The following is a 13352-nucleotide window of genomic DNA, read 5'->3' as shown; positions in this document are numbered from 1 at the left end:
ACAGGCTTTTCGGGTGATAGGAATGTCAAATTGAGAGTCCTTTGTATTATCATAATCAAAAGAGGCTATTGGTTCAAGCCAGTGAGAACTAGGAGACTTAATTGCTTCCTTGATCGGTTTCTCTAGCGTCCATGGAGGAAAGAGAGCTTATCGGGTGACCAAGACATCATGAGCATCTCTTTCCTTCTCTCCCTTTCTTCTTCCTCCCTAGCGATCCGGAATTTTCATCAAACTCTGTATCTCGATTTTTCCTTCTCAATGCATTCTCTTCATATTCATCCTCTTCATCACTTTGAACAATTTTTCCTTTTGCCTTGTCCTCCACACTAGAACCCGAAGCTACATTAACCTTCAGCCTAGTGGTGACTACCAATATAGTAGATGGTTGTTTGGGAGGTTTTTGCTGAGCTTCTCCCCCTTGTTAAGGAGGAACAACGGGCTCCGTAACACCCTCAATTCGTCTTAAGGTCTCAAGCCCTGGAAGTAACTTCTCAGTCAAGTGATTTCAGACTGAGAGATTTAGAATCGAATAATGAGCATTAACGAGGTTGGAGAGAAGAGCGAAGAAATCAGAGATGCAACTTTTAATGACTGCTCGCTCGGTCTTTAATGAATCAATCTCCTTGATTGCTTGATTCAACTGACTGCACTGAACTTCAAGCTAATTTGTTTTGCAAGAAAGTTCATCCATAATCTTGTTCTCCATGGCAAGATCTGCTTGTAGTATGTTAAGATGAGCATTGATATCGGTTAGAAGAGTAGTCTAATCAGATTGAAGACTTGAGTACACCAAATAAAAATTTTCTTTTTCAGCTTAAAAAGATTTGGAAAGCGACTCAATCACATTGTTCACTTTGTTGTAATTGGTTTCAGCAGCACCCTGAAGAGACTCCAGAAAATTTTTGGCATCTGAAATGAGAGAAGCTACATCTTATGTTGCTTTATGAAAGGATCGAGTAGAGGCATCCACTACCTCAGTTGCTTTTTTGAATGGATTCATCATGATTTTTTATTGAAGTTTCAATCAGTGCTTTGACAGCAACATCAGAGTAAGCATATGTGGAGGAAGTGGAAGATGAAGCCAGCAACTTGTCAAGTTTTTCATTAAGATCTTTCAAGTGCGGGTTGGTGAGAGGAGCATCATCATCATCGTCAGTCTAAACTCGATAAGGGCTATAGTAGAAGGAATCATAATCGGCATCACCACCACCAAGAACATGAAAGGATTTTGTTGAAGGATATGGGGAAGCGGGTTTGGGAGTAACAGGTGTTTCAGTTTCTAAGGTAGGTACCCCCGTATCAGATACGTTGACACGAACTGAAGGTTTGAGTATGGTTGTTGTTGTTGAAGAGACTTAAGTCAAGATTAGTGGATGGAGAGGGGAAGTGGTAGTAGATTGAGAAGAAACAAGTGGTGGAAAAGGGGCAATGGAGACAAGATCTATCGTATGAGATAGAGAAGGAGGAGGAGTTGGAACAGAATCGTTAAGAGGTACCTCATGAGATGGAGAATGTGGAGGCAAATCCCCCGTTGGTGATCCTTCTAGATGAACATCCTCACCTTCTAGATCATGATTAAAAGATACATAATCTGAATCATCAGGCGAAGCTGCTTTTGGTTTCTTCGCCATCTTTTTAACCTTTCGCTTCTTGGGTTTGGATGGAGCTGCTTGTTCAGACTTATGCTTTTTGGGCGTGGCAGCTTTGGAAGATTGGCCTTCTTTCTCGTGTTTCTTTGAATCTGGTTTCTCCCCCCCCCCCCCCCCTCTTAGCTGGTTTATCAACAGCATCTAACATTGTTTTCATCTCCGAGGTCAATTGCCTTGGACCGGTGGGTGGTAGTTTTTGATAATTAGCCATAACCTTGCTTTCTGCCGAGACACATTTGTACATCGACTCAGGAATGGACCCAATGAACTAAAATTTTGTTCGATCAGATACAATGATCTTCGTGGTGTGAAAATTGGCAATCGAAGATTTCAAAGCATCCGTCATGACTAGAAGCTGAAAGTGCTCCATCGCTCTTTGAGTAATCAACGTCCAGAATCGTCCACAAGAAATTTCAGAGTGTTTGGAAGAAGAATTGAGACTCTGCACCAGTTGAGTCCAAATCAAGGATCCATAATCCAGATTGATCCCATGGTAAATACCATAAAGAATGGTCATAAATCCCTTGCTAGCACCATCAGACCCAGCAACCCATTCTGCCAATCCCTTGGAAAGAAGAGTAAAAAGGTCATTCCACTGAGAAGGCAAGCAAGACTTTCCACTACTTCATGGAATGGAATTATACTGCTATGTCACGTTTTATAACCAGAGTTTTCTGGAGGGAGAGCATGAGTTTGTGTATAGATCTATATGGGATTGACCATCCTACACCTTGTTGCTAGCTACAGTGGGTCCTGTAGGTCTATGGTGACAAATGTCATACCATTTCGATGTCTTTGGAAGGTCGTATTTTATACTAGTCAATCAAGCATGGTTATAATCTCATCACAATTTACCTTAATTAAACAAATTGGTTTTAAGGTAGTTAGCACTTCAGTAGTTACTATATATAATACTACTGCACATCTTTATTTTCCCATTACATTCATATAGTGATCTTCTCACATAAAAGGTAATGTAAACTATTTTCTGGTAATGATAGTCATACTTGGGAAAACACTCACTTTTACAAAAAAAAAAAAAAAAAAAAAAAAAAAAAAAAAAAAAAAAAGAACAGTTGGGTGTTCGTAGAAGACTACTTTCCATTTTATTGGAAAATATAGTGTGCGTTTAGTTGCGGAAAAATGGACCGTTTTTTGGAACGATTTTCCAAGAAAAATGAGAATTTTGAAAACGCGTTTAGTTCGTCTATTTTTCTAAATTTTTCACAGAAAATGAAAATTTTCCGTTTTCTAAATTTACAAAGAATTTGAAATTTTTTGGAAAACTGAGAATCATTGTTTTCCATATTTTTCTGATTCCAAAATTTTTCTAAAATATAAAGACACACCCACTTCTACCCCATCCACCTCTATCTATCCCCACCTTAACACCCCCACCTACACACACACATACACACCCACCCCCACACACACACCCGCACACACACACCAACCTACAAACACATACACACACATACATACCCACACACACACACACATCCACCCCACACACACACACCAACCCACAAACACACACACATACACACATACATACCTACACACACATACCCACCCACACAAACACCCACCCACAAACATACACACATACATACCCACCAACGCACCCCCACATACACAAACACACTCACACACATACCCACCCACACCCACACACACACAAACCCACACCTACCCCTACCCGCACCTTCATAGACACACACACCCACACACACACAAACCCACACCTACCCCCACCCCCACTCTCACAGACACACACTCCCACACACACACAAACCCACACCTACCCCCACAAACACACACATAAACACACACACACACTCACACCCCCACCCACCTAACACCACCACCATAATTACCGGCCAACCATCACCATCACCACCACTACCACTGCTGCCGCCGCCACCACCATCGCCTGTCCTCACCACCACCGTCGTCGACCCGCTACCGTCACCGCCCCTAACCACACCCTACCACCGCTACTGTTTTCTAAAAATGAAAAACGATAGAAAACTACACATCTAAACATGTTTTCTAATTTTATAAAACTGAAAATGAAAAATGAATAACTTTCACTAAACACATTTTCTAAATTTTTCATTGTAAAATGAAGACGGAAAACGAAAATCGAAAAGGGAAAACAAAAAATGGAAAATGAAAATTGTTTTTCCGTAACTAAACGCAACCATGGTATTTTCTAGGAAGTGTACAAACATCACATCAAACACTTACAGACATTTACATTCAAACATTTACAAACATTTTCATCAAACTAATGAAAACTTTTGGATGCTAAAATACTTATAAACTCACCAGCTTAAATGCTGATCTACTCTTCCAAAATAACTTGTATTCTCAGGTCACTAGTGGACAAGTACAGATGCTCAGGTTTTGAGAAGACGGAGCACTTTCAAACTCGTCTTTTATTTTGATATACATATTTTTGGTGTCTTACAAATACATTCAGAACACACATGTATAAATTATACTATTAATGAAATTGATGATATTGTTGCTTGTTTTACTATTGTGCATTGTTATGATACTAAACATGACGTTCTCTACCACCGAACGTCTCCACCGTTCCGGTTTGGGGGTGTAACAGTGGCCAACAGATGTGAGATCACACAACTTTCGTGATAAAAGTGTACACTTAAAGAAGAGCTCCACGCGAGCTTCTGCAACTGCTTTCTCCTTACTACAGATGTTCTTCATTGTATGCATCTTCCATTGGAATTGCAACTGACCATCCCTCCTTACTCACCTAGAGGAGTTGTTCTAGCTGTGGTTTATGGTTCTATTGTCATCGGATTAAAAAGTCATGAGATAATAACAAGATCAATTCTAAGCATGTTGACTAACGATGACCAGGTTCCGCGGTTCTATCCATTCTTTTTATCTTTCTTAGGATAGTTCATCCCGAGTTCATTATAGTCTTGTCATACTCGAGGAAAAGTAAGGTTTAAGCTTGGGATGATTTGATAGTTTCATTTTATTTATTTCTTTTTATAGTTTATTCTAGCATATTTCATTCATATTTTATTAATTTCCATGCATATTTTCCTTTTTGTTATTTTATGATCACTTTCGGGTACGGTTTCCACGCGGCCTACGTGGATTCCTGTAGGGGTAATTTTGGTATTTTAATTGGAGCTCTATATGGGGAAGGCTGGTATGCCACTTTTTCACCTTTTGTAGATCCGAACTTGGGAGCAATCTCTGGAGATTTTGGAGCATTTTGGAGACTAAGAGCCTTGATGAACTTCAACTTGTCACCTCTTAAGCTTGTTGAATGTTTGGTACAATCTTTACTTATCTTGTTCTCTTGAGTTTAGTCATGCTTGGCAAAACAAAACTTGCTTAAATTTGGTGAAATCCTTTAAATTTTGTTGAATGTTGAAGACTCCATGAACTAGTTCTTGAATCTTTATGAGAATGTTTTGTGTTTTAGCATTTTATTACTACTTGTATGTTTTTATTCATGAGTTTAAATATGTTTGTGGTGATTAATTAGCTAATTTCTTAATTAAGTAAAGGATCCTTAAATTAGCAAGTAACAAGTGATTTTTGTGTCAATTTTACTTCACATAATCATAAAAACATGTTCTCCAACTTGGTAGTGAAAGCAATTGACTACTCTTGGATTTGGTGACTTTTTGATTCTTAATGCTAGTTGACTTTCACTAATTACATGCTTAATGGAAATTGTGACTTTGACTAACGAAATTGTGATGAGTTTCTCTAACCATTTTAAAAACTAAGAGAAATCTAGGTAATCTCAAGCTTCTTGGATTACTATAGCTAAATTAACGATTTAAAACACATATTACACCATTAGATTCTAATGATATATTCATCTCAAGGTCAAAGTGATGAAACCTTAAGTCAGTCATCTATCTCTTATTGATTTTACATCAAACTTTTATTTTTGTTGAATTGTTCATTTAAATCTTAGTTTAATTCTAGTTTTATTATAAGAATTTTAAAAAACCAAAACCCCCATTTTTATTTTTATAGTTATTTTACAACTATTTTTACAAAAATATTTTTCATAGAATTATAAAATTGAACTAATTTACGCGAATTCGACCCCCTTTACGACTATACACTATTTTAATTTAAAAGATTTATGGTTATTTATTTTGTTGGCCTCGACAACTGATAATCCAATACCTAGTTTATTTATCAAGCTATGGACTTAGCTGCCAAATATGTATCTAAGTGGAAAATAATTTCAACATCTGCAATACAATTTAAAACGTACCAGTAATACATGCTTTAAAAATACACGGGCATCTAATTTAACTTGTATTTTTCGAGTTTGAGGGTCCATAAACACTATAAAGCACAAAAATTATACTTTAAAAGTTGTTGTTAATGATTTTTTTGAGTTTTTATGACGCTAACCCTTAATTTTATTAACTAGCTTTTCGTGACTTAAGTATTATTTACCATAACTACTTTTACAAAATAATAATAATAAAATAAAAAAGGGCCAAATATATATATATATATATATATATATATATATATATATATATATATATATATATATATATATATATATATATATATATATATATATAGTATTTGTTAAAACCAATTGGATTAGGAATAATATATATTTGTGGTTTTATACTTTGGTCACAAAAAAAGTTATTTCACACTTTTATTTCTGTGGTTTTGTATTTTGACCATAAAACTTTTTTTATTTTACACTTTGGACACACAACTTTTTTATGTTGGCAGATTTGGTCTGCAATCTTTCATACGTTCGCAATTTATGTCTGCCTACTTTTAAAATGACACTTCCCACACTTTTACATTGTAAAATATTATTTTTATCTGCTCAAATTTGAACAATGAAATATCCTTGTTTGTGTGGAATGTTTATTTTGACAAAACACTTAAATATGTCTTGGCATGTTTGGTAACTCGCTACAAAATAAATCACAAAAGTTGTCTATTTAATTCATAGAATATATAAGTATACATATCTTTTTTACAGAAACCGTTAATGTGTTTAAGACTTTTATGTCTTGACAAGTTTGGTTTCTATTTAGAAAATAAATTATAAAAATTGTCCCTATAAAAAATGTTACTATGCAGATTTCTTTTTCATAAATTGCCTATGTATATAAAAACATTAAGAAAATGGTCCGTACCTAACGTTGAGAAAAGACGGTTCGTTGTATGAAATTGCATTTGTTATGAATGTCCATGAATTACTTATTAATTCATTCGATAAATGTCCAAAAATTACGTACTAATTCATTCTTAAAGAAATATAGGTTCAAGTATGTTTTCTTTTCCAAACGTAGCTCTTTTGTTGGTCGTGACGAACCAAAAAAGGTTGACTATATATATATATATATATATATATATATATATATATATATATATATATATATATATATATATATATATATATATATATATATATATATATAAAAGATTTTTGTCGAAAAGTATATTTTTCAACTATATAAATAAATGTCGGTATATTTTTCAACCAAATACATTGGTACAAAAATAAAGGAATGAATATGGAAGGATAATATTTATCAATAAAATATGATATTACAAAAAAAATAATAATAATAATAATAATAATAATAATAATAATAATAATAATAATAATAATAAAATAATACGACCAGTAAACGATAATATATGATAAGCGAACTTGATTTTATATTGTACGCAATTCCATAAAATATCTATGTTACAATCGAATTATTAAAAACATTATATTTTATATTTTATATTTTATCTTTTATACTATTATTAAGTTAACGTGGTGTAATATATAATTAATTAGGTTAATAGCCATGCGTATGCGTAGTTAAAATTTTGACAAATAAATATTAAAATTAATATATGTTATTGATATTTATATGATAACGTCTTTCTATTTTACCATACATGTTATTCAAAATACAACGTTTTTATTTTTAGAAATATACTAATGTTATTTTTTTTATTTTTTTTTGTTCTTTCCTGTCAAAGCCAAAACATCCAACAAATACTACGAAATCTATGTTTGTTTATCACCACACACCTCTACTGCTATGCTTTAATCCAGATTATGCAACTGCAAATCTCAAAGTGACATTCATATCCATTAATATCGACTAAGTAAATAATGTGATGTAGTTATTATTTGTTAAAATGCATATCCATGCATCATATTAATTTTCATATTTCAACATCCGCAAACGAAAATCATATAGACATAGTCTGGATACCAATATCTAATTTCTATCATAGACTAATACAAACACACCCCTGCCACAAAAATGCTTGGTTGAGACTATATATATATATATATATATATATATATATATATATATATATATATATATATATATATATATATAATGAAAACTAAAAAGATTACCTTTTCATGACTTGAAAATGAGCATGACAATTCATTGGTATCGGTTTTACCAGTACAACATTAAAATATGCATGACCTGCCTTTAGTTCATATGTTATATTTTTTAGGATCAAATAGAAAATCATGAATTTAATTGAAACTAAGACAAATTAACATGTAAAACAATTTATATGTAGCAATACATTTGCTAATATGACTTCAAATTTTCCAATATCTTCAAGGGTTTAGTAAATCTACATTGTGATTCCAACGATGAATATTTCACTTTTTTCCATTTGTTTATATATTCTTAAATATTAAAATGGTTTTGAAAAAAAATCTTAAGAAAAATAAAAATTATTGCAACCATGGATACATATGGAAGCATCAAATAGTGAAGGTAAAGATAGTTTCCATTGTTGAAGTAATGATGATGAAAACCGAATCTATTCAAAGAATTTAAAATGATCAACAAGATTTGTTTGTGTATACATGAGTCAAATATTAAATTAGTACCTGTAGTGAATGGAATTAGGTGAATCTTTATACAAAAATGTCTACCCCGAGTATAACATGTGACATATCGGAATGTGACATACCGAAAGCAGCCATACATTTAACAGTTAGTAAAAACAAAAAAATTATTGAAATTTATATGAAAAGTTGGACACACATAAAAAAAATTTCCTTCTTTAAAGGTCCTTAATCCTTTCAAAAAGGTCCTTAATCCTTTCAAAATATGACTAAGAACCAATTAATAATCATTATTAAAAAGTCTTTTGAATGGTGTTAGTTAAATTAAAGGGTTTCAAATACATAAGAATCAAAGAAATTAAATTACGGGTTTCAAATGCATAACAATCAAAGAAAAATGCTACTTTTATAATATATATAGATATAGATATAGATATATAGATAACAAGAAGATCCAAAAACACATCATTTTCGATATGTTTTATAATGTATAAACAACTAGAAAGGTAAAGAAATATAAATAGTTGTACCATTATAAAATTATATTAAATAATCATTCTTAATAAATTTGTGTTTTTTTTTTACCACATATCAATTTTTCATGAGTGTTGATATTTGTTATTTGGTAATATTTTTTAAATTAATATTATCTATTGTTAATTTTTGGTTTGTTTTATTTTTTAAAATTAAAGGCATATACTTAATTATATATATAAAATATTAAATATCATATATATCATATTAAATTGCAATAAATACGTTTTTTGTTTTCTTATTTTAAAATTATACATTAAAAAATATTTTTTATTTACACTTTAATTTAATGCTTAATATTTTTTTAAATTAACCCGTGTAATACACGAGTTTTACACCTAGAAAAATAACATAAAAGTGTTTGTGAAACCAAATTTATAGCGATGATAATATAAACTGAAAGTTTAATAATATAAGATGCTAATTGAGACGTAAATGTCTAGATCTAATTGTAGTTGAAACTTGAAACTTGAAAGTTCTATTTATTTATAAGTTTATATTAGAACTATTTCAATAAATAAGGATATTAATATAAAATTAAACAACAAGAAAATCAATCACATGATAATGCGTTGTAGTGACCATTGACTACTGAGTCAATGTAATCAATGTACACATGTGTTAGTAAATTCTCCCATTAGAAAATGGGTCTAGTATTTAGAGCCGCCAAAGTGGAATGGCATTCTCCTAAACCAAAAAAGTCAGTTTTTTGTGTTTGTAACTTTTCAACTCTTGGACTATAAATAAGAGAACTGCTAACCCCAAAGAGCATCACCTGGTGAATTCAATCACTCATACATAACTTCTCTCCAAAGTTCGTCTTTTTTCACAAAGATATATGTTATTGTAATTAATTCTATCTATGTTTAGTTTACATAAATCTCACAATACTTTTGACATTTGCAGGTTAATCGTCTATCAACAACATGGGCGCAGGTGGTCGACTGTCAGATCCATTTGATGATAAAAAGATTTTGGAACGAGTCCCTGTTGGTCCGCCATTTTCGTTAAGTGATTTAAAGAAAGCGATCCCTGCCCATTGCTTCAAACGATCTGTCATCCGTTCATCTTACTATGTTGTTCACGACCTCATTGTTGCCTACGTTTTCTACTTCCTTGCAAATACATATATTCCTTTTCTTTCTACTCCTCTAGCTTACTTATCTTGGCCAGTTTACTGGTTCTGTCAAGCTAGCATCCTCACTGGCTTATGGGTCATCGGTCATGAATGCGGTCACCATGCCTTTAGCGAATACCAATGGATTGATGACACTATTGGCTTTATCCTCCACTCAGCTCTCATGACACCCTATTTTTCATGGAAATATAGCCATCGAAATCACCATGCCAACACAAATTCGATTGACAATGATGAAGTTTACATTCCTAAACGCAAGTCCAAAGTCAAGTGGTACTCCAAAATTCTTAACAACCCACCTGGTCGAGTATTCACTTTAGTTTTCAGGTTCACCTTAGGATTTCCTTTATACCTCTTAACTAATATTTCTGGCAAGAAATACGGAAGGTTTGCCAACCACTTTGATCCCATGAGTCCAATTTTCACCGAGCGTGAGCGAATTCAGGTTCTGCTATCAGATATTGGCCTTCTTGCCGTCTTTTATGCAATCAAGCTTGCTGTAACAGCAAAAGGAGCTACTTGGGTAACGTGCATATATGGAGTTCCGGTGCTAGGAGTTCATATGTTTTTCGTTATTATAACGTATTTGCACCACACTCATCTATCATTGCCTCATTATGATTCAACCGAATGGAACTGGATCAAAGGGGCCCTGTCAACAATTGATAGGGACTTTGGATTCCTAAATAGAGTTTTCCATGATGTTACATACACCCATGTTTTGCATCACTTGATTTCATACATTCCACATTATCATGCAAAGGAGGCAAGAGATGCAATCATTCCAGTTTTGGGTGAGTTTTATAAGATCGATAGGACTCCAATCTTTAAAGCCATGTGGAGGGAAGCTAAAGAATGCATGTATATCGAGCCTGACCAAGCTAGCGAACACAAAGGTGTTTTTTGGTACCATAAAATGTGATCAATTGTTGAATTCATTTTCCGTTTAACATTTTATATATGTATCGTATGCGTAAATAAACTACCTCAAATCAAAGTTTGAGTTGTTTTTACCGAACAATGTATTTCACGTAAAGATGGGTCTTGATGTATGGGATTTGCTTTTTAAAAAAAAGTCATTATATTTAACTTCAAAGTATCAAGTAAATTACAAGTGTTTAACATGTTCCAATAAAAATTGTTTTCCAAAAATAAATACTATAATAAACATTGTCTGTACATTCAAAGTTCCAGATACATTACTAAGTGTTTAAAACAGAAAAACTAATAATTATTTCACGGATTATCGTGGGGTTGTTGAATACTCTTATAAAAGCGGTCAATTACTATTTAAGTGGTATTTGTATTCATTGCATTTCTATTTTGCATCTTTTCATCTGTTTTGAACTTGTTCCTGCAAATCTTGCACCAAATTAACGCCTTGTTCCCGAGTTTCATTGAGTTTCATTAAACGAAAGAAAAGAAGGGAAGGAAATATGGAGAGAAAAGAAACGAAGCGGAAGGAAGTGATTAACTTTTTCGTGTTCCCAAGTCCAAAGGAAAGGAAAGGGAGTTTTTTAAAAAATGTGTTATCGAGTTCGATGGAAAAGAAAAGAAAAGGAAGCTAAATAACAACATTACAATCTTATATATATATATATATATATATATATATATATATATATATATATATATATATATATATATATATATATATATATTGTATTCAGATTCGTTTACACACATACATATGTATTTTTTCAAATACCACCTACTTATAATATTAAATTAAATTATCAATGAGTAGTAAAACATAAATAATATTAAAATCAAAACACTTGTGCATATCTTTTAATTGCATTTGTCTATTTGAAAAGAAACCAAACTATAAAAATCATCCAAAACAATGCAATTTAATCAAACTGCGATTCCAAAAACCATAATTCAATTCGTGAAGCAAAAAAAAAAAAAGGTCGAACAGAGAACCAAGAAATAAACATCTATTCTCTCAATTCATCATTTACCTGCACCCATCATTGTTTTTTGTAGATCTTTCCGTATGTTCATTGGACAATTAAACACCGTCCTCACATCTGCTTAGTTACGACCCAAGTACATGAGAGCGCTTGGTATTTTGTGACAACCCGATATTTCAACTCTTTGTAATGACCTAATAGGTCAAGTTTTGTAAACATCTTTGAGTTACTAAAATTAACTTTGATAATAAAATGTCCAAAAAGTTTATGTTTAAATTCTTCCATGTTTAGATATCATCAAACCATGATCGTATGTAAAAAGAACGCCCAAATCCGACTTTGTATATTGAAGTTATGATATTTCAAGTCCAGCTTAGCAACAAACGGCTAAAAACTCGAAACGGAGATCGAGCGACATTTGGTCGGAATGACCTAAACGAGAATCGAAGGTCTCGAAAATGGTATTTCAACGGTAAAAAGTCTGGCAAAAACCGATGTCAGATAAATAAGTTATGAATTTTTAAAGAAATTCCTTAATTACGTCATTTAATAAATAAATAATAAATATAATTTCGGAATTTGCCAACGAAATCTAAACGAAAGTTGTAGATCGTAGTCTCACCTTCGCGGGGATATAAAGAACGTCGAAAACGTAGTTCGTATGAAGGAGATATAAATTTTTGAAGTTTGATAAATAATTTATATATAAATTTTATTCAAATTTCGGTATTATCCGAAGAGGAGTCAGCCTAGGGCCGAGGTACGCGCCGCGTACTCGAATGAAGGGTCTCGGGTCATCCACGTCGCCCTATGCAAAGCTACCGACCCGTCCCATCCGACCCGTCCCGTCCGAAGTGCGTAAGCGATGACATACGGGTACGCGCTGCGTACGCCCGTACGCCCCGCGTTCGGAGGCGGTTCAGCACCCCTATAAAAGGGATGCGAGCCTTTCCGAAAATGTTGTTCATTTCCTCTCTTTCTCTCCCGATCTTGCCTCGATTTCCGTGCCCGTTCAAACCCGAAGCTCTGGTCTTTTTGCTCAAGTCCCGAGGGTCGATTTTACTCCGGAGATTCCCGAGAATCCCGAGAAAAATCCGTTTCGCGAGACGAAACTCTGCCCGGTTTTCGAGCTCGCTATCTTCGAATTTCCAAGTGAGTTCATACCCCTTAATCAACTGTTTTAATTATTCTAAATACTTTTAAATGCTTTATGGGGGGAATACAAGTTAAACACTTATAGTTAT

General features: G+C 33.1%; 1 pseudogene across 1 annotated transcript; it reads left to right on the top strand.

Moving 5' to 3' along the window:
* The first annotated feature begins 9760 nt into the window (after positions 1–9760).
* Positions 9761–11281, top strand: LOC145037871 (delta(12) fatty acid desaturase DES8.11 pseudogene; annotated as a pseudogene). Its single transcript, XR_013679030.1, has 2 exons — positions 9761–9868; positions 9961–11281. The product of XR_013679030.1 is annotated as a delta(12) fatty acid desaturase DES8.11 pseudogene (transcript).
* Positions 11282–13352: the final 2071 nt, after the last annotated feature.

Source organism: Lactuca saligna, chromosome 3 (assembly GCF_052625555.1).
Source record: "Lactuca saligna cultivar CGN05327 chromosome 3, ASM5262555v1, whole genome shotgun sequence".
Classification (NCBI taxonomy): domain Eukaryota; kingdom Viridiplantae; phylum Streptophyta; class Magnoliopsida; order Asterales; family Asteraceae; genus Lactuca; species Lactuca saligna.
Note: the sequence above shows the minus strand (reverse complement) of the source record. Positions and strands in the feature narration are given on the sequence as shown.